The following is a 23,109-nucleotide window of genomic DNA, read 5'->3' on the forward strand; positions in this document are numbered from 1 at the left end:
ACCTATGTGTGTCTGAAGGTGGTAGAACCCTTTGTGGTTCGACTCCGCCGGCACCACCGCCACACCTAATAAATAAAATAAAAATAAAAATAAAAAAATAAAAATAAAAAAGAGCTATTTATTCCGTTAATATACATATCAGTCTGTTTACATTTATAAATTGTCATTTACATTATATATTATTATTAGTAACAGTTATGTCACAGTCATCGATTAACTATAATTTTTTTTTTTTTAAATTATACAATTTTTATATGTTATTGCTAATGTCATTTAATATTATATATATATTTTCATATTGTGTGGGTCATGTATGTTTGTTTATATTAAGGACCTCTAAATGAGTATAGGCCATTTTTCTCCATGTGTCTCTGTTTTTAGCTTTTTCTATCCAGTCTCTACCTGCTATTTTGAGTATTTCGTCTAACCATCGTTCTATTGGTCTTCCTCTACTTCTTTTACCCATTGGTCCAGTCCAATTGGTAATCTTTTTCGTCTATCTGTCATCATTCATACGCGCAATATGGCCAGCCCATTTCCATTTAAGTTTTCTGCAATGATCCAAAGCATCTATAACTCTTGTAGTGTTTCGTATTTCAGAGTTTCTTTTTTTGTCTGTTCTTTTTAAGTTTAAAATACTACGTTCTATTTCCGCCACACCTATTTCTGCCTAATAACAGCAGTGTTAGGCGCTGCTGTGTTCCGTTTTGAAGGGTGTGGTAAGGGAGACAGACTTTTCCGAGGCATTGTACTCAGGGGCAGCGGCGCATCTGTGGCCCACCTCAGGTAGGATATCTAATCTTATCTGGGGTTGATTACAGATGTCCATGGGCGGCAATAGCCACTTACCATCAGGTGTACTGCATGATCGTCTGCTACTCCTATATTATAAAAATAAAACAAAAATAGATGTATATGTGTACAATTATGCATCTGTTATGTGGATTTATAAATGTGTTTGTCATCGTATAAGTCTATTACTTAAATAAAAAATGTATACCTATTGACACTTGAGGAACGACAGCGCATTATCATTAGGCACATCAACCCTAAAAGCCTGAAGTTTGAACGCATTGAAAATTACGCGTCCTATCGCCTCCTAAATTTGGCATCCTGCCAATAACCTGCCAACACACCCCCAACTCTATGCCAACTACATAAGGACATCTTCACCTTGTTGGCACAAACAATTGCTTTAGTTTGAAATCGAACAGCTGTTGGTGATTAATGTTGGATATTGGTTGTATGTTGGTGACAAATATTTGCTCTTTATCGTGCGTCAGATGGGTATGTGATTAGGGAAGGGATCAGTCGATATTATGTAAGTTTGATCCCACGCAAGTAACTTAGTTTCACGGGCGCTGAACGTATAAGTTTCAAAGTTTGTTCCGATCGAGATGAAAGATTATTTTGTGTGTAAATTTAATTATCTCATAATTTGAAATAATGAAATGTTTTCAATCAATTTAGAAGTTTGGGTTAGGTTAGGATATCAAGAAAAAATTCGAATGAAGAGTCACACATATTTTGTTATATTTTAATTCCGAATATTACTAGTCTTGCAAATTTTTCTTTAATGGATTTGAAAAAGATAACGATTATACACCTCAAGGTAAGTCACTGACACCCATAGACGTCAGTAATAAATTCCAAAAAGATCAAGGTTCCAGTCCTAACTAAGATCCAGTGACGTGTACTACTGAATACTAAGCAGCAGCAGATTAAGTTTCATTAAGACTGAGAGGTCGGATTCTACATATAATGAAAGAATAAAGTACAAGACTAAAGTAAAAGTGAAAAAAATGGTGAATTAAATTGTATTAAAACAACAACAAAACCTTACAATATTTCAATTTTTCAAGCGTTGATAAAAGAACACAGACTTTTTATTCCTTATACTCGTAACTTCCATCAAAGTGTCAGTATTTTATATTCCACCTCATTTTAACTCACTCACAAATGTCCTTATCGACAGCCCTATTTGAGAATCCTTACGATTGGTTCCTGATTAATGTAAGATCTCCCTACTTCCGGACCGTGACAAATATTTGTCGTTTGGGATATGTACGACATTCTGTCGATGACATCGCTAAAAGGATTTCTGTAGGCAGATAATATCTATGAAGAAATGTAGTACTTGTTCGTGATTCGATAATGGTTGGCCATACCACCTACATCCTAGTGGTTAAATCTAAACGTGCACCTATGTTTTTTAATGTTAGGTGTCTATTAGAAGCTAATTATCATTAATTTATCATATGTAATTGATCATGTAACATATTATTATCATTATTACTTTGAAGGAAAATATCATTAAAACCACACATGAGATTTCTTTAAAAAATATCAAAGGTGTTTTAAGTCTACCAAAACCGCACTTGACAAGCGTGGTGGACTATGGCCTATTAACTATCTTCTCATTCTTTCAATTTTCACTACGACTCAAATGTTCTCGATAAGTATATAATTTCGAATATTGAAGGATGGAGTCAGACATTACAATTTAGTCTTACATCGAACTCCAGTCTTATCTGAGATTGATTATAGATGTCCATTGTCCATGGTCAACAATGGCCACTTATCAGTACAAACAGTATCACGTAAGATATTATATTGATATCAACATTAATGTAACAAAATTGAAATTCTTATGAATATTTCTCAGACGCTGTACTTATAATATAAAACGCTAAGGAATGTCTCATTTTGCGAATAAGAAAGACTTCAGAATTTGATAAAAAAAACTTCGTAAAAGCATTATTTGTCGGTAAAAATATTTAATTAAACTTTGAGGGAAGAATTTTTACTGTTTCTTTCTTTGTTTGTTGTGTGTGTTTTGTTTGTGTGTTTGTTTAAAATTAGAGGCGCATGTCTTAGTTTTCAAACTGGGACTCAAGTAAATTTAAATTTAAATCCATATAACTTGTTTTATAATGAACTAACAGGGGTAAATAAATAAAAAATAGAAAAAACTAAACTATGCCGTTACGTGCGAATAGGTTCTACTTCAATTTGCACTGGAATCGAACGAGCTACCGCAAAATGAAAAAACCATTTTCACGATTGTTTGAATAAAACCCGGACCAAATCAAATTTGATTTTAAATTCGTTTTCAAGATTAATGCAGTTCTCCAGTTAACGCTTATATATTTTTTTACTTTAGTTTTCGGTTTTAATCTAGGTTATGTACTTTTTATTTTCATCGGGAATTTTCTTAGGAACTTAGGAATTCTTAAATCAACATGTTTTGTTAAATTTAAGTAAGCTTTTTGTTTATTTTTATTTTTATAGTAATAAACAAACATGCAGTCCACTTAATAAAAAGTGTGGATTGTCGCCCATGAACATCTGTAATCAATCCCAGATAGGATTAGGTATTTCTACATAAGTCGGCCACAGATGCGCCGCTTCCCCTAAGGAGCTATGCTGGAACAACTCGGAAATGTAGGTCTCACTTACCCTCACACCCTTCAAACCAGAACACAGCAGCGCTTAACACTGCTGTTATAAGGCATAAATAGGTAGAGTCGAACCACGAAGGATTCTACCACCTTCTTAATCACATCACGTCTATTATCGATCCCAGATTCGATAAGTGCTACCAGAGGTAGGTTAATAATGAGCCACTCTGGAGACTAAATTGAAACGCCTCGTTTAAGTATGTTACCATCCTTCAAACAATACAGCAGCTTTTAACTTTTCTTTTATGACAAATAGGTGTGACAGTGGTACCTGAACAATCATAATACTGAGGGTTCTACCTCTTATACCTAATTATAAATGTAATTTAATCAAAAGCTTCGGTTATTGGAGGCATTTTATCTCAGTTCTTTGGGTAACAGCGCACCTGCGATCGCTTGTTCTAAATTAAATTGATTACAGATTAGATATCTATGAGCGGCATTCATCAAAATCGGACGGGTTGAATGCCCGTTATTTGGATAAGATAGGTAAAGAAGAAAATTATTACCAAAAACCTTACTGCTTCAAAATATAGAAATTCGTTAAGCCATTTGAGCTAATACACATACAAATGGAAAACAAAGATATTGAAAACTTATTAAGTAATGTATTCTATACTAAATCCTTCCTTGTAATATATGCTATCAAATAATCTAAAATTTATCCAAATAGGATAAGTAGTTTTTGAGAAAATCACGGACATACAATCTTGCATACATACATAGCGGTCAAATACAGACCTTCTTTTGAAGATAGTTTATAAAACTTAAAACTTGAGACAAATCTACTGAAGTAAACAAGATTAAAAAATATCTATTTCAATACAGCTGCTTAAATATTAAACGATAACAATTTAATTTTATACAGAAACACTACTTACAGATAATCGCCAATATATCTCTACTTGCTTTAATTTTTAAGCAGTAGAGTCGTAAATGTTTAATGTAATGTAGAGCAAGTACGTAACCGAAGCCAGAGGTCCCAGTTCGATATATATGGTAATAGAGAATGAGAAACATACATATAAAAGTCTATATTTTAAGATAACAGTATTTTTTATATCATAGGAGTAGCAGACGAGCATGCAGTCCACCTTTTTTTTATAATGTTAGAGTAGCAGACGAGCTTGCACCTGATGGTAAGTGGCTACTGCCGCCCATGGACATCTGTAATCAACCCCAGATAAGATAAGATATTCCTACCTGAGGTCGGCCACAGATGCGCCGCTACCCCTGAGGACTAAGCTGGAACGCCTCGGAAAAGTCTGTCTCCCTTACCACACCCTTCAAACCGGAACACAGCAGCTCCTAACACAGCTGTTATTAGGTAGAAATAGGTGTGGCGGTGGTGCCGCCGGAGTCGAACCACAAAGGGTTCTACCACCTTCAAGCTGATAGCGACGTGATTCAGAACCTCGCCTCGTCAGAAGTCTCTTGATCGAGGAGTCCAAGATTCACATCCCAGGCTATCATGTGCATATGGATTGCATGTTCTTTTGATAGTTCTATGTTAAAAATAAACATTCAAGTATGCTAATCTCTTCATGGTATTTTCTTTCACCATTAAAGCAGTTAATTAACATTTAACACACATTTATTTTGAAAAATTACATGCATGCATGATGCATACCTAGATTTGAACACGCAACTCCACTCTTATTCTCAAATTCTTTATTTTTCCCCTCATTATTATTCCAACCATAAAACTATTTATATTATCGATCTAGCAATAGAGTATAGAGTCTATCTGGAGGTAAAGAGCAACTTCCACCTATGGGCGTCATTTCCTTTAGGATAAGATATGATTAGAGACCTATAATCAGCCACAGATGCGTTACTATCCCTGAGGACTAAGATAGAATGCTTCGTTAAGCATCTTCCCTACACCATACCACTTAAACCAGAACATAGCAGCGCCTATAACTGGCATAATAGGGCAAAATATTTAGGCGATGATGCATCCGGATTCGAACCGTGAAGGGTTTTACCACTTTTTTCTAAGAAATATTTCTATAACCTACAGCTTATTGCGGCACCTTTGACCCCCTCCAAGTAGAACAGTTGTTCTATAAAGTTCCACGAGCTTTTGCCCGCGGCTTCGCTCGCGTTACGAAGTAATATTTTCATCCCCTATTTTATCCCCTTGGGGGTAGAATTGATCAAAATCCTTTCTTAGCGGATGCCTAAGTCATAACATCTACCTGCATGCCCAATTTCAGCCCGATCCGTCCCGTGGTTTGGGCTGTGCGTTGATAGATCAATACTTCAGTCAGTCACCTTTGAGTTATATATATTTAGATTAATGTTTATTAACAATCAAATAGAATACATGCTCGTCTACATTAATCTTAAAAAAAATAAGAAAGTAATTCATTAACTAACTTAGTATCTTTGTTTCCTGTAGTGAAAATGGTGCAGTTTAGTTGAATCAAAGACTTAACTCAGCCAATTTCACAGCTCAGTGGTTAGCGCTGGATTCAAAGTTGAACTAAAGCTGGAACTCCAATTTATTTTTTTCACTTTATTTCCTTCGAGCTTAACAAAGGGAGTTAATTCAATAAGTTGGTTAAACATTGACGACCTGCGAGCGATTATAATATAGAAATGGGTGAAAGGTACCGGGTTTCAGTCCCAGCCAGGAATCACTTATGAATTGAAATTTCTGCAAATGTGTACCAAACACAAGATTTCAATACACAGAATGATATAAATGAAATAATGTAACTATGCAATAAATTTGTAATAGCCTAGTAGTTGAAATTCTTCCTCACAATTGAAGGATCTGAGGTTCAAATAGCAAACATGCTCACTATGACAAAAATAAAAGTAAGAAAACGCAACCTAAACCTCTCTCTAAGAAGAGATCCGTGCCTAGCAACGGCACAGTAATAAGGTGATGAATAATATAAGGAATATGTATTGAATGATGGGAGTATGTAAAGATGAAAAGTAGTGATAAATTTAGAATAGCAGAATGTCAGGATGATGGTTGATGAATATGAAGATGTAAGGACTTAACAATATAAAGGTGTTAGATGTAACTTGCATAAGTGCCTTCGCTAGTTCCAAATGGTGGTCGTGGTGGTAGTACCCCAATTTCAGTCAATTTATCAGATCCAAAAAATTGCATTCAGTGATTAACAATCCTCGTTCCGGCGCTATCACTCACGTTACGTCATGCTCTACGGTGGCTCTACGTAGAGCTGATTTGAAACATGAATCAATGTTCACTGGCTACATTAGTCAGATTTTTGGAGCGTTCATAACTCTTCTTTTTTACTTGATTGTGGAGTGTAATGTTTTACGTGTGCTTGTATTACTAGGTATATCTTATTCTTTAAAACGTCTTGCAGCTCAAACGGATTGACGAATTTTAACATATTATGAGGTGTTGTTGATTTCGTCTTAATTGTGGGAATGACAAAAGCTATATTTTAGGCAATCAGGTTTGGTTCTTATAATTATTCCCTAATTTAAATGAAAAGACTCTTCACGATTTACTTTCAACAGTGCTAATGCTTTGTTTGTTTCTTATAACGGTTGAGTAGTGTAACACTACATAGAATGTTCTTTTAAAGGTTGTTGTTAGTAAAGATATAGATATAAAGTTTTATTAATTCATGCTCAAATCAAATATAGCAATTTTAATTAAATTTCGTGTAAATAACAAACTAATATAACTATCGTCAACTGACGATGTATCGCTATAATTATAGGTTATCACAGTTTACCTTAGAATATTGAGAGGTTAAACTAAACCGCAGATAAGAACAATAACATGTGATAGCCCAATCCTTTGACCTCTCATGTTGAAGGTCTGTTATTATATACAAGCTTTCTGATGTTTAGAATTTCCATACATACTAAAAAATAGTATCACTTACTATAATTGCGAATAAAACATTATAAGAAAAATTACATGCCAAAGACTTTTCTATATTTGCCAAGGTATCTTAAATTTAACAATACATTTCTCTAGTTAATTCTATCACGCGTAACTTTAATCGTTAATTATTAACTTCACGATTAACCGTCATAGAGCCAACTTACCCAGATGATGCTCCATTTTGGAGCGAAACACGTTATGGTGGTGGTATGTATGATGGTCTATATTTTTATTTCTTGCATCTGCACGCATCCTTTGTGGGTAAGGGTGGTACATACTGAATGGTTTAAAATATATACCATCATATATTTTGTTAGCGGATTGTTCCGAAGTAGTTTTAATCGTTACGTAATAATACATTTGGTCTTTTTATTTCATTTAATTTCAGGTCGAAGCCCAGCAGAGGGATTGAATGGACGATTACTGTATTAAAACGCTCATCCTGTCGTGCGTGTCCACTTGCACGCGCGTCCTACACGCACACTTGAATAAACTTGCTGTAGTCTCCTCGCTACCCGTACGCATGTGCTTATAAAAGGATTGGATGCAAATACAAAAAACATAATGTATAACGCCATCAATCCATTACAATTATATCAACCACCATTTAAACGCCTGTACGTGTAATAGTTAAATAAAATAAGTTTCTGCCTACAAAGCATCAATCTTTTACTAAAACAGTCCGCGACAAACCCCCAACAGTCACTAAAAGTTGGCTGTGCGTGTTGTTGAATCTAACATCATGTACCATGAACTTAAAAACATCCGTGACCTTATAAAACCTGAAAAAAGTCCTGGAAATATTGCCTTGAAAGCTCCTGCTCAAGTACATCAGCAATCCCTTACTGTCCTACTGCTGGGCACGGGTCTCTTCTCAGAATGACAAGAATTAGGCCGTAGTACACCGCGCTGGCCAAATACTTATTGGTAGACTTCACATACCTTTGAGAAACTTTTTTTTAAATCTCTCAGGTATGCAGGTTTCCTCACGTTATTTTCGTTCACCGTTAAAGCAAGTAAAATTAATTTCTAAAACACACTTATTTTTTAAAAAACCAGAAGTGCATGCCTGGGATGCGAACCTCGATCGAAGGTTTGAGTTTCAACCAGTAAGCTATAACTGCTTACATAAACCTCGGGGATCCTCAAATAGCTCAGGAATATAAATAATATGCCCATTATAATGAGATAAATAAAAACTGAATGGGAATCCAAGCTTGTCAATACGGTCCTCACTCGAGCTCAATATAAACACCGCTTATTGGAGCTTCCATTTCAGTTTATTTGTACAGATAATTGTGCTGTTGACCACTGCTTTATTCAATTTAATAAAAGACCGAATATTACAGGGGAATATACTCTTTGGTTGGACAAAAATAAACTAAATGTGTAATAACTGTAAATAGCAGATTGATTTACAAATTTTAATGTAAACATAAATACGTTTAGACAGTTCCTCGTATTCTATTTTGATTTTGCGAATTTTCGCTATATGAAACAAATACTGATAAAAAATAAATATTGATTGATTATGATACTTATGAACATTTTTAGATAACTAAAATATTATAGCTCGACCTCGGAGGCACTATTGCTGCACATTTTTCTGTCTTAAGTATACTAGTAGTGTTAAAAGCGCCGTCGTGTTCCAGTTGAATGGTGTGTTGTAATGTACCCCTACACTACACGCTTTAAACCAGTACCCTTACCATAAGTTTTCAAAACATCCCACAATCTTACGTTACGTTTACTCAATCCATTATTCTGTTCGGTTCGCTTCAGTAGACTGAGTAAACGTAACAATAAGTAAGTGCTCAAGTCTTTTTGTCTGCCTCACATGTTTGCAAAAAAGAGAAACAAAACATAACGCGCCACTTTGTCAATTTAGACATTTAATGTTACGTTACTGACATTATAGTTCTGATACAATCCGCTAGGGGCACTGATTGGAAATTGTATGGGCAAATACGTAAACAAATACCAAAACAGTCATATTTGTCAAAACTTATAAACTCATGGTAAGGGTACAGAACATAGGCAGGCATAGGCTTTTCTGACTACACCAGGAGGACTACACACACCTTTTGTTGACATACAAACGTCCTGTTTTAAGAAACCTTATGTTATGGGAGCTAAACCATAATCAACCAGCATATAGCTTCAAACCCATTTTAATGTCTATCTGACTCCCATGAAGCAGGAACTCTCTGAATAAAGTAATTACCGTATTACTTGTATGCATGTAATATATCTACTAGTATCTCCAGTCTAACATTAGTATTCAGGCAGATTCCTACAGTTCATTTAATATTCTAGCTGCACTAACCACTTTACCATTCTGGCAGATTATGATAAAGTTTTTCCGGAACTAATGGATATCGCATGCTTGAAATTCTGGATCTTTGAAACCTTAATAGGTGCTAATTACATTTGTAATGATTTTTGATGAATCAAAGTCGTATTTGTACCGGAATTCTAGACCACATGAATTTGAACTTAAATATTAAAGATCAAAAAATCATATCTCTCAGCATGTGAAGCACGTCTTACTATTACTAATTTGGATAGAAGCTCGTGTTTCTAATCGTCAAATTAGATAATATTATCACTGGATGATTTCTGGGTATAACTAGTGTTTAGCATTCTACGGTAACACCCATCCCACTATATTATTTTGTTGAAGTAGGAAACGAGAATGAAGTCCACCATTAAGTGATCACTGCCGCCCATGAACAATCAACCCAAGATGGAATTAGAGTCCTACCTAACGTTGCCCAGATGTTACCCTTGACTAAATTGGAACGCTCTGTGTGTCTAAATACATAAGATAAGACAGGATGGAAAGGAACGGAACGAAACAAACAGAACAGAACGAGACGAATCGTGACGGGATGGACCGAAGCGAGAGGAATAGACAGTAAAACATCAATTAACGAATTAATATATGTAACATAAAATAAAACCTCAATTTCACATCTTAACAACAAGCATACGTCAGCACCTTGAAACATAAAACTCGAACACAAGCTAAACTATTCTCAAGTGATATAATATTCAAGAAGCAATTTTCCGGGGAACATCTCGGACGATTGTGCGGTCAGGCGGCTAGGATTTTCATCTGTTCCTGTCTGAATATTGTATTTCTTTGACTGGTACGTCTAAAGGTCTTAAAGTTTAGAAAATAATGTAATTTTACATTTTTTAACTTAGTAAAAGAAAGCTGCAACCCACGGTAAGTGGCCTCTGCCGCTTATGGACATCCAGATCTTCCAGAGAAATTCCAGTCTGAGATCGCCCACAGATCTGTTGCTACCTTTAACTAGGTTGAAACTTCTTGTATGGTTCGTTTTAGAGTTTCTCACTTACTACATCCTCCAAACCATAAATCAGCAGCGCTAAATAATACAGTTATAAACCGGTGATGAACCACGATGTATTCTACCCTTCAAACACTTTTTATTTTAATCGATAAGTATCTAACAAAAACTGAAAGTTCTTAACACCAGTTAGTGCTGAATTAAGGTAAATGACAAATATGCGAAAATTTCCCAAAACAAAATCTTTTGCCTAATAATTTTTACTTCAAACTTCAATATAATTCCTATTTTCAAATCATTAAATTCAAGTATATGACATTATTACAAAAAAAAACCGAAAAAAGTAGAATCTTTCGTATTTTTAATGCTACTGACAAAAGCTTTGATCTCATTTAAATACAAATCATATTTTCTTCAAATTAATAAAAAATATAAAAACAAAATCTATTTGACTATAGTTACTAACGAAAAATATAGCATATATCAACTGGAATGGAACCAGGAATCGAGTGTGATCTAATTTCCCGACCCTCGTGATTTATTCACTCAGCTCGATTGTCAACCCACATCCAGACGGAAAATCCACATATATATAGAGATATGTGGACATATTCCGGTCATACCCTTTTGAGTTAAAAACCTTTTTATAAAAAAGTAGAAAAATACCACCTGGTATATCTCTGCCTATCTTTAATTATGCCTTATATTATGAAAGTCCTATTTTATACAGCCAAATGTGTCTCTATCCCTGACGAATAAGTTTGAAAGCCTCGTGAAAGTATAGAATTTGATAAAATTGTCACATTCTTCAAAATAGTGCACATAATGCATAGATAATTATATGTGCGATACCTGTCAAATCGAATTATAATAGGTTTGTTATTACCAACATTTTAACATCGGTAAAATAAAAAGTAAATAAGTAGTAAAACATTGCAATTCAATAATAAAATACGATACGTCAAGTGAGATGTAGCCTTGGATAAAACACGCTTGCCTAGAAGTAGCCTATTCACCCTTGACTTGAACAATCCCAGGTCGTATATATCGGGAAATAACGAAGGCGGGAGTGTGTGTTCTCTTTGGCGGTTCGCAGCAGGAATGAGTTGCTAAAACACTTAGTCCGCACAAGAGGAATATCAACCAAATATTGATGGTATCCCGCGGTTCGTCGTTCGTTGCTCGCATAACTGTTTTCTATCGAATACATTTTGGAGAGTGTGCGTTTGAACTTCACAATTTAGTTCTTGCTGCCCCTTTCCATCATCGGACATCTAGACGAACCGCGGGATACTTTAATACCTTACTTGTAACTTGGTTTCCTAAATGAAAAGTCCTTGATTCGAAAACGTGTATGTAAATGTGTATTGATTATTTGCTTTAACGGAAAGAAAAATATTAAAAATTCTACAAGTCTGACAGTGAACATTTTCTTCAAAATGTTTGAAGTCTAAAATTTCCTTTTGGCTAGTACGGTTAACTATACACTAAACCGGTCTCGCTCTGAGAAGAAACTCGTGCCCAACAGTGGGACAGTAATAGATTAACCTCATAACAGCAGTGTTAGCGCTGCTGTGTTCTGGTTTGAAGGATGTGGTAATGGAGACATACTTTTCCGAACGTTCCAGCTTACTCCTCAGGGGTAGCGGCGCATCTGTAGCCGACGGCAGGTAGGAATATCTAATGCTATCTGTCTACAGATGTCCACGGGCGGCAGTAGCAACTTACCATCAGGTGTACTGCACGCTTGTCTACTACTCTCTAGTCTTATATTAAAAAAAATAACGTCGACGACCCACTGATTAGTGCCTCTAATTACGTACAAAGTTCATTTTCTGATTAAAAGCTTTGTAAAAAGGCAAAGTGAACTTAGAATGCGTCATATCACAAAGCATGTTTTAATTAAGAAGCGTAAAGAAGAAAATTCTTATATTGTAGTTAGGTGTAATTTATGCAAATTCTTAGCAGCAAAGCGTACAGAGACACGCTTTATATGTTTTTAATTAGAATGCAAAGAGTGTTTTAATACCACAGGTTTGTAACGCGTTTTTAACACGCTTTTATTATCTTGGGTTGTATCTATGTATGTATGTAACGAAAAATTTAAATTTTTTAACAAGAATCAAATTTAATTTTTTTAACAGATATCAAGAACCTATGACAATACACGATTTTAATAATTTCATCCCGTTCTCCTCATCAGGATTGTTAGGAATCAGGATAAACGATTTTCCTTTTGCCATTTCAGCATGGTTTTTAGTCTTTAAACTATAATTATGGCCGGTTTTAGGGTTCCGTTTGTGTCTGTCACAGGGCTCTATCTAATGGACCGTTATAGATACTCTTGAATTTTTACAGAGCATGTATAACGGTGGTCGCTGTAAGAAGATTTAATAAAAACAAAATAATGAATGCAGGTTGCCATACAAAATACCGGTATTTTTCGCTTCATCTTGAACCGTATTAGGTAGTTTAAATTTTTACAATGATTTGAATTCTGGCCGGAAATCGAACTTGGAACCCACTGAGTATCAATCCGGTATGATCACTTTTCTACACGCGTCATCGTAGTTACTATTCTATAATTTTGAACAACTTTCAATTCAATTTTCGAATTAATTCTACCATATATATACTTCATTAGCAATTCTTTATGTTACAAAATATTAAAGTTAAGATAAAGCACAGAGAAACAAATGGAGCCAACCTCTCTGTTTCGTTAAGCGGTCTAAATCTAGGATAAGATTCACTCATTGCCAGAACAATTTAATTAAAAAACTTTTCAACCCACAAAAAGTAGATCTGAGTTAAATAGGGGCTTTGTACACTAAAGCATGTTAAGCGAGCAAATACTAAATAGACAAAGGAAATGTATGTAGTTAAATTGTTTAAACTAGGTAAATTGTTTCACTGTGAGCTTACATAGCACAGTATAGCGGTTTTGCAGAGGGTTTTTGCCCAGGTTTTTGCCCGGTTAAGCAAACAATTAAATAATTAATTAAGATTTTTGTTCTGAGTCTGTGTTGTGTGTGTGCTATGTGCTATATTTGACGAGGAGTGTAGAAAAGCTTATTTTTACTTTAGAGAAAAAATAGCGTATGTAGGTACCTATTTATGGCCTCACAAGTCAACCGGCTTGACGGATTTTAACATATAAGATATCTAACTAATAAGATATATTAGATAATATAATCTATCCAATAAGATATATTATTTAGATAAGCTATTTATCTAAATTGACTGGGTGGGACTGACGGTAGGCTATATATTTCGAGACGTTTTTGATTTTTTTAAACGATGTTTAAATTTAATTTACTGTGGTAATAAAACAAACAAAATACAATTTACTTTGTGTATAGTTTATTTTAATGTTGTTTTCTATCCTCGACTTTGTTTCGGTGCTAGTGCGTTAATTTAACAAATTTTGTAGCTTTGTTTTTTTTACAATTTTTTTTTTATAATATCGGTGTAGCAGACGAGCATGCAGTCCACCTGATGGTAAGTGTCTACTGCCGCCCATAGACATCTACCTATTCTATTCCTATTCCTACCTGAGGTCGGACACAGATGCGCCGCTACCCCTGAGGACTAAGCTGGAACGCCTCGAAAAAGTCTGTCTCCCTTACCACACCCTTCAAAACGGAACACAGCAGCGCCTAACACTGCTGTAATTAGGTAGAAATAGGTGTGGCTGTGGTGCCGCCGCAGTCGAACCACAAAGGGTTCTACCACCTTCAAAATGTATTTTTTATTATTTATTTTTATTATCGCTTATCGCGAACCAACTACCGTTGAGACACATCAATAAGCCTCAAGTTGGCTTTTGTTTCGTGGAATCTGCAATGCTGCTGCATTGTTTAGTCAATTTAATAGTTTGATTCTTGTGGGATAGATGGCTGCTCCAGTAATTAGTTCTGATGCTTTCGTTATAATGAAGCTATTATATGAATTTTCATTTATTAAAACAATAGGGAAATAACTCATAAATGAGGACGTAAAGGTACATTGTTGGGTAGATGTTGCACTACTGAATAATATTTAAATAATACTGTACGAGTAATTTTGATCGAAATTGAAAGGTTTATTTTAGTTTAGTCGTCAGCTCATTATTGTCCACTACTGGGCACCGTCTTAAAGTGAGTGTTTTTAGACCATAGTCTACCACGCTGGCGAAGTACTAATTGATAAATTTTACACACCTTTGAGAACGCTTATTAACTCTTAGGCTAAGAAATTGAATAAGAATTGAAAGAGGAGTTCCAAGCACTAGGCTATTACTACTCCTATTTTTGTTTAGAAATTGATAATGATGTTTTTTTATAACAGATTAAAATGTTTTAGAAAAATAATAACCTCTGATTTGACCGGGGAGGTACCACTGCTACATTTTTTTTTATAATATAAGAGTAGCAGACGAGCATGCAGTCCACCTGATGGTAAGTGGCTACTGCCGCCCATGGACATCTGTAATCAACCTCAGATAGGATTAGCTATTCCTACCTGAGGTCGGCCACAGATGCGCCGCTACCACTGAGGACTGAGCTGGAACGCCTCGGAAAAGTCTGTCTCCCTTACCACACCCTTCAAACCGGAACACAGCAGCGCCTAACACTGCTGTTATTAGGTAGAAATAGGTGTGGCGGTGGTGCCGCCGGAGTCGAACCACAAAGGGTTGTACCACCTTCAACATCACATCTACATGGTTATTTGTCGCATTAAGTACCAAGTTCTCGAGTTTTATTAGATGGTTATGCAATGTGCAATTTGCATACCGGCTGACTTTTTAGATGACCATCTTACCGCAATAATCTTAAAAAAAAAAGTTTTGGAGATTCTTTTGCCCAGTTTTGGGACCCAAAAGCTATGCACTCAAACGACTATATCAAACTGGAAACACCAGTCCTGTCGTTTTCGCGTGGCGGTCCACGTACACGAAATGTCACTCTATTATTCTTCATTAACGCGCCCAAAGTACAACTTGAAAAACTTAACGTAGCCTCTGGCGTTACCGCCATCATGAATATTCAAAAAGTTGCCCTTCGCAGCCCTGACTCCAAGTCTACAATAACCTTATATAACACGTATGTGTAAAGTAAAACTGATATCTGAGAAACCTATAAAAAAAAAACAAGTTAAGTGAAGTCTACCAATTCGCACTTGGCCAGCGCGGTGGACATGGCCTAATCCTTCTCATTCTGAGAGGCGACTTGTGCCCAGCCTTGATGAGAGTTGGACAGTAATGGGTTGATGATGATCATAATGAACATGCGTGAAACATTTTGCTGGAAATGTTGATATATTTTCGATAATGCTTCGGGAAGTTTGTTTGAAATTGGTGGCATTTGAAATCTTTGAGCGGTCTTAGGCTAATGGTCTGAATTACGACCTTTTACGGAAGTGCAGGATCGAACGCCAGACACGCGTTAGATGTTTTGAAATTATGTGCGAATTTTATTTTAATTATCACATGTTTTAACGATGAAGAAAATCAAATTTCCTCACAATGTTCTTCTTAAAAAACTAAGAGGTATCTAAAAAAAGTTGTCAAATTGTTTTACTAATCCGCACTTGTCTAGCAAATTTATTGGTATCCAAAATTTCTCATATTTCTGAAAAGACCGTGCCCAGCGCTGAAATACCGCTGCACTTGCGTGGCGGAGCGGTCATCATACGAATCTGAGGCGCAAAAGGTTCCGGGTTCGATCCTGTCCACACAGACATCTGAATGATAAATTTGGATATCTGTTCTGGGTCTGGGTATTGTTTATTCATCCTTGTGTGTGTCCATGGCACTCACGACACAGGGAAGCCTAATGTCCCTCATTGGAGCTTAGAAAGTTTATTTTGTATGTTGGGTACATACAATGTCACTGAGAAAGACCCGAATGACGTTTTATAATAGATAATGTATTTTTTATTATCTCCTATTTTATTATTCGATGTTTGAAAATGTACATATCCTCTTTAGTATTTGAAAATTCGTTAGGTACATTTATAATTATCAATGGATGTCATCTATAAAATAGAATATTGTTCATTGAATAATCACGATGCATGCTCTGGCTGCTACAATGTTAATCAAAATATGAAGCTACCTACTTTTTTATTACCTGCGTTGTTTGGTTACATAAATTGCTTTCAGTTTCAGTGATATTTAATATTAATGAATTGTAAACGTTTGTTCAAAAGCAGGTTTCATAATAAACAGTGTGTTGCGAAAATAAATTGGCTTATCATTTTTATAAATATGTAAGCAATTATATTCGAATATAGTCGCAGGTCTAGGAAGTTTAGGATACTTAGAAATTAATTGGATTATTAGAAATTATAATTTTCTTATTGACAAGCACAGTTCATATTGAGCAATACCAAACACTCCAGTAGTTATGGGAAAGAATTGCAGTCTATTTCACGAACGAATTAATACGTTTATTTAAAAAAAAACACAAATTTTACACCACTTCTGACAATAAAAATATATGGTGTGATAGGTAGAGTCACTTTCCGCGATGGAGGTGAACTGTTCCCATGGCGGACGGCCACCTGCACGTGGGACGCGCCTCGTCAGCGGTGACCGTTCCGCGAAGACACGATGCAGCGTGAGAACGGTGTAGGGCTGGCGCGTTGCATCCTTAACGTGTAGGGCTGTCCCTTACACGTAACTCAGTGGTAAATACAAAATGCGTCTACCCGCGTCACAACAATTATTTGGAACTCAGATGCTCACGTGTTACCCCTTACTTCTCTTCGCTGTACGCATCCGAGAGTCACTCTGAGGGCTCACTGAAAACCAGCGGCGTGGTGCAACACACCATGGCACCAATGCTGAGTGAGGGCCTTTTCCGTATGTAATATATACATACAAGGATAGGGATATACTGTAACGTATTTATGTAACTATTATATTTTTATTCGTTTGTGTTGCTATTTTATGTATCTTAAGTTTTCTATTTACCTATAGCCTATTTTGTAAATAATTAAGATAATTTGTCGTTGTTATGTGTGTGTACAATGCATTACATAATTATTTCTTTCTTCTTTCTTTTAATTGTCATTTGCTTTAATGTTGTAGAAAAACATACTTAAGAAAACTACTTGAGATTTCTGTTAAAGAAGGCAAATATATGTGTAATCTACTCGTACCATTACTCTATTATGGTTAAATATGATCTAATTCCTTCTCATTCCGATTTAATACTTGTATCTAACAGTGAGATAAAGACCGAATAAAAATTGTAGATCGTAATATCTACTCATAACTAGGAATAAAAAACTCGATTGAACGAGATTCGTAGGTGGTAGAACTCTTTGTAGTTCGACTCCGAACGCACCGTCACTTTGTTTTCTCTTTAATAGCAGCAGTGTTTAGCGCTGTGGTTCACTATAATGGCATGGTCAGGAAGATATATACTTGTATGTTTGAGGCGTTTTAATTTAGTTGTCAGAGATAATAACGCATTTGAGGCCGCTCTAAGGTTTGGCTCTTATCTTATGAGGTTTATGAGAGATATAGGTTTATGAGGAATAGTAGCTAGTGACCATAAAGTGCACAAAAAAAAGTAAAAAGTCCATATTAAAAAAAAACCTTAGTTTTTTATCAAACCGAATAGCAAACATGCATGTGGTATGATATTTTTGTTACATGAAAAACGAAGCATAGCAGCATATGCACATTGAAGCATCAAGGTAGAATACGCCAAAGGTATCTGTCATTATGAAGAGTCAAGTATCAGCATACTTAGCAGTAGGACATAATATGGAATAGCCAAACTTTCAGCTGCTACTCTTGGGATTAATCTGTAATAATTACAATAGCGTTAATTAGCAAGCTATAATTCAAACCTTATTAACGCACGAACGACCTTTTAAACCGGAAATAAACCTTTCCATCCGGCGCTTTCTGTGTGCTTTTACTAAGAACTTAATTACAGCCTTTTGTGCCAACTGTTGTGGGCTTCTGTCTGAAATACAGCACTGCGTAATGTCGGAGCAATAGGTAAAATTAATTGAACATGAATACGTAACTCTATTGCAGTGGGCAGTGATAGCCTAATGGTTAAGAATCTCGGTCTCTCGATCCAGGAGTCCGAGGTTCAAATCAGGTACGCCTCGTACCTCTGATCTTTAAAAATTATGTGCGTATTAGAAAATTAATTATCACTTGCTTTAACGATGAAGGAATAGTACAGAAACCTGCATAGAGAGATTTATTAAAAAATATCTCAAAGTGGGACTGTAATGGGTTTGTCCCTGTAGTCCCGGGACTAGAATAGGGCTACGGTATCCGGCTTCTGGGGTTGCGGACGGCAAGATTGGGAGGTCGAGCCGTCCAGGAAGCAGCTCCGGGAAGGACGGCGGTATGTGTGGTCGTATAGCGTCGTTAATACCAGATCCGTGGTGAGTCCTGAAGCTTATCTAGGAGGAGCCCGAAGGGGCAACGCGTTCAGAGGACGGAGAAGCGGTAATGAATTTAGCTCGAGATGTAGTTTAAATTTGTGTGTATGTATCTGTGTTATTATTTTTTTATAGTTTGAAGTACCAAAAGAGCATAGGGTCCATTTGTAATCTACCTCTGATAAAATTGATGTACTACCTGAGGTCAGATGCAACTACTTTTTTTATAATATAGGCGTAGCAGACGAGCATGAAGTCCACCTGATGATAACTATCTACTGCCGCCCATGGACATCTGTAATCAACCCCAGATAGGATTAGAGATATTCCTATCTGTGGTCGGCCACAGATGCGCCGCTATCCCTGAGTACTAAGCTGGAACGTCTTGGAAAGGTATGTCTCCCTTACCACACCCTTCAAACCAGAACAAAGCAGCATTTAACACTGCTGTTATGAGGCAGAAACAAACCTGGGAACTATGTCTCTATCATATAAGTGTCCGACCCCCACCGCACCTTCCCGATTCTTTATACCAGAACACAGCAATTTTCAGTATATAAGTGTTTTAAGGCAGGAATAGATGATGCAACGAGGTTGAACTACAAAACGTTGTACCATCCATAATCTAGACCAGAAGGTCTAACAATTGGCTGATATTTTAAAAACTCGTAAGGCCTCCGACAATGTTTAACGATGGCTTAACGGATATATATATATAACACCTGTCGAACTCCTTTTCTAGGCTTTGTGGGAGAAAATATATGAAAATGTTCAAGTATTGCAAAAAATAGCTAACGCTAGCTAAAATTAATAACGATTTGCCATACATACATATTAAATTTTGCTCCCTTCCCTTGCCCTCACGTTTACATTTATATTTTGCATACTATATGATATACATACTATATAATGTAAATATAGTATGAATAAAATACATATTGATGCTATGTATTATTTCTAGCTTCTGAAATAGTTTTAACTTGTTTACTATCCAATTTTGTCAAGTAATAATTTTGAATTTGTTAACAATTCTAATTGATCCGTCCATTGTAAAATATGGGTTCATTGGTACACATGTTAGATTAGTAATTATACATAACAATGGTTTTAATAATAGTTGAAATATTGCTCCGTTGAAGCTGATTTATTTGACTAAATATTTTTTTATAAACTAAATAATTGATTTAATTGTTATATAGGCTTTTAGTTAAGAATATATTTCTTATGTTTAAAATAAAATAGGGTAATTTAAAATGGTCAATTACGTAACATGTTGTAACGATTTTTTTTTAATTTTTTTTTATCAGAAATTAAGTATTTTGACCTTTCTAGGCAATACACAATAAACATATTTTTCCGAGATTTACAAATATGTACCTAATTAAAATTCCAATCTCTTTTTTTATTATTTATCAAATTTCAAATTAAGACCCTAATTCAAGACTTATAAATTAAAAAACTAATTCCAATAAACTGAAATAAAAAAATCCGTTACACCTAAACCGATTAACAAAATACAAAACAGTTAAAAACTGAACTCATTAATTGTAAACAATTTTCAAAGTTTCCAACTTACTGAAGTCCGCGCGAATTTCTTGCCAAGCACCACTCGACTACACCAGATGGTAATTCAGAACGTAATCAAACTTAAATTCGCGAATCACGCGGTAGAGAGACGTCTGTACCCTACCGCAGCTCGAGAGTTACTGACGGAGCCTTCCAGCTTCGTTCGAGATGTAACACGACCGGTATAACTTGATCCTTGCTGATGATCCATCTCCCCCTTTCTACCCCTATTCGAGTGTGTTGTAGAGGAGCAGGGAAGACCAAGAAGATCTGGACATCAAGTGTTAAGCTGCATTCAGATATAGTTATCGCGCTTGACAGGGTATAGAATTTTATTTTGCAGGTATTTTATCGATGTTTTTGTTGTAACCATTAAATTTTAAGGGACATAGGTTTAGTGAAAATAATTAAGTAAAAATTGATAAATTAAGAAAAAAAAGATAAATGGCAGTCCACTTTACTTCAAGTGACTAATAAATTTAAATAAAGTTAGTTTTTATTAAAAAAATCGACTGGAGATAATGCATTTCTGTATGTCACTGAACATGTCTGAATTCTGTCCTAGATGCGTGGCTATGCTTATTAACTAGACAACAGCAGCGCTACATGACTGTCATACTTGGAAAGGAACCTGCAGTTAAATTACAAAGTTCGCTTTTTCTATCCTGCACGCATCAAAAACTTTTAATTTTCCAATATACCAAATGCAAAAAATATAATAAAACAGACAAAGAAAATCTTGTGCTTTCGAGAAAATACTGCTTTTTTTTTCAAAGTTATGAAAGTTTTCCTTTTGTATTTCAGTCTCTCGCGCCATTTTTTCTCCACGAACTTATTAAATTACCTCCTTCTTTGTAAATTTTCTTCTCAATGATTAATGATTGTAAAATCTTTTAAAAATCCTTCGAGCCTGCGTGACAATAGATGGTTTTCCACCAATAATCTAGGTTTATAGAAAGACTTTTCTGGAGATAATTATACTATGCATCTGTTATATAATATGTATACTGTATAACTTAGAAAACTCTAAAATGAAACATAAAAAATTATAATCTGTTTATATAAATATTGTATACTATATATATTTTTAAGTTTCTCACTTGAACATAAGGATCTTTTTCACTCTTCCTGACCCGCATGTGGCACACATGACAGGAAAAGTATGTTAAAAATTATAGGATGAGAGTATGCGAGAGCATGCGAATCTAATACGTATATAATACCCGCGTGACAGGAAAATTTCCAAATTTAGAATGAAATAAAGAGGCATATAGAAATCAAGCCATAATTTTTTTTATAATATAGGAGTAGCAGACGAGCATGCAGTCCACCTGATGGTAAGTGGCTACTGCCGCCCATGGACATCTGTAATCAACCACAGATAAGAAAAGATATTCCTACATCAGGTTGGCCACAGATGTGCAGCTACCACTGAAGACTTAGCTGGAATACCTCGGATAAGTATGTCCCCCTTACCACACCGCAAAGGGTTCTACCACCTTCAAGCCATAACATTCGAAATAAAATAGTTAAGCCCTTACATAATATGTGGGAGTCTCATTTACTTGTATTCTAAGGTACACTTTACAGATTCATAAATCATAACTGTTTTTCACTTCATTATGGGTCAAAATGGTTAATTATCACCAAGCACGGGTCACTTGATACCCGATAAACACTGTCGATTCTCATATAACACATCCCAAAACAATGACCAAATTACTATGTAAAGCCTATAGCATTGATTGTGGCGATCTGCAATGCTAATCTATTGTATAAACTCAGTTATAACTGACCAATAATAATGTAAGGTGCAGGTCAACTATTATTATAGTAAAACTTTATGACTGCATATGAATAAGAAGGAAGTTCCATTAATTAATATTATGACTGCATGTCTATTTAAGTTCTATTTCACCAAGTATGGTTGTGGTATTTTTTTTGCATCTGCGCACATCTTTTGAGGGACGGCGGTACATACTGCATGGTTTAAAATATGTACCATCATACATATTTGTAGCGGATTGTTGCGAAGTAGAATCTTAACTTAAGAACATGGATTTCCGCAAAGTAACGCCTGATACAATTAAATATTTAAGTTCTTAGTAGATATTAAAAAAGAGAGCAATAAATTGATTATGTTTGTGGAAATCTTTTTGACTTGACTCTGACGGCACCACCGTCACACTTATTTCTACGTTATAACAGAAGTATTAAGCGTTGCTGTGTTCTGATTTAAAGAGTGTAAGGAAGATATACGGAACCTAGGCATTATAGGTCTCATAGTCCTCGGGGTAGCGGCGTAGCCGACCTCAGGTAAGAATCTAATCTTATCTGGGATTGATTACACATATCAATGGCACATATCGATCGTAAGTGGCTACTGCTGAGCCAATTACCAGTTTTCTACATTAATTAAAAAAAATACATTACTGAATTTCAAAGTGCATTTTGCATGCCAACTTAGTCGTTAATACCCTGGCTA

General features: G+C 35.5%; 1 protein-coding gene across 1 annotated transcript in view; it reads right to left on the reverse strand.

Moving 5' to 3' along the window:
- LOC140747553 (uncharacterized) overlaps positions 1 to 20,755 on the reverse strand; it is an 84,043-nt gene extending 63,288 nt beyond the window's left edge. Inside the window, exon 1 of the mRNA XM_073080068.1 lies at positions 20,635 to 20,755. The gene's annotated coding sequence lies outside the window, so the exon portion shown is untranslated. The remainder of the gene's footprint in view (positions 1 to 20,634) is intronic.
- Between the last annotated feature and the right edge of the window lie 2,354 nt (positions 20,756 to 23,109).

This window comes from Epargyreus clarus, unplaced genomic scaffold (assembly GCF_041222505.1).
Source record: "Epargyreus clarus isolate Ecla_fem2 unplaced genomic scaffold, WU_Ecla_fem_2.2 ptg000002l, whole genome shotgun sequence".
Lineage (NCBI taxonomy): Eukaryota > Metazoa > Arthropoda > Insecta > Lepidoptera > Hesperiidae > Epargyreus > Epargyreus clarus.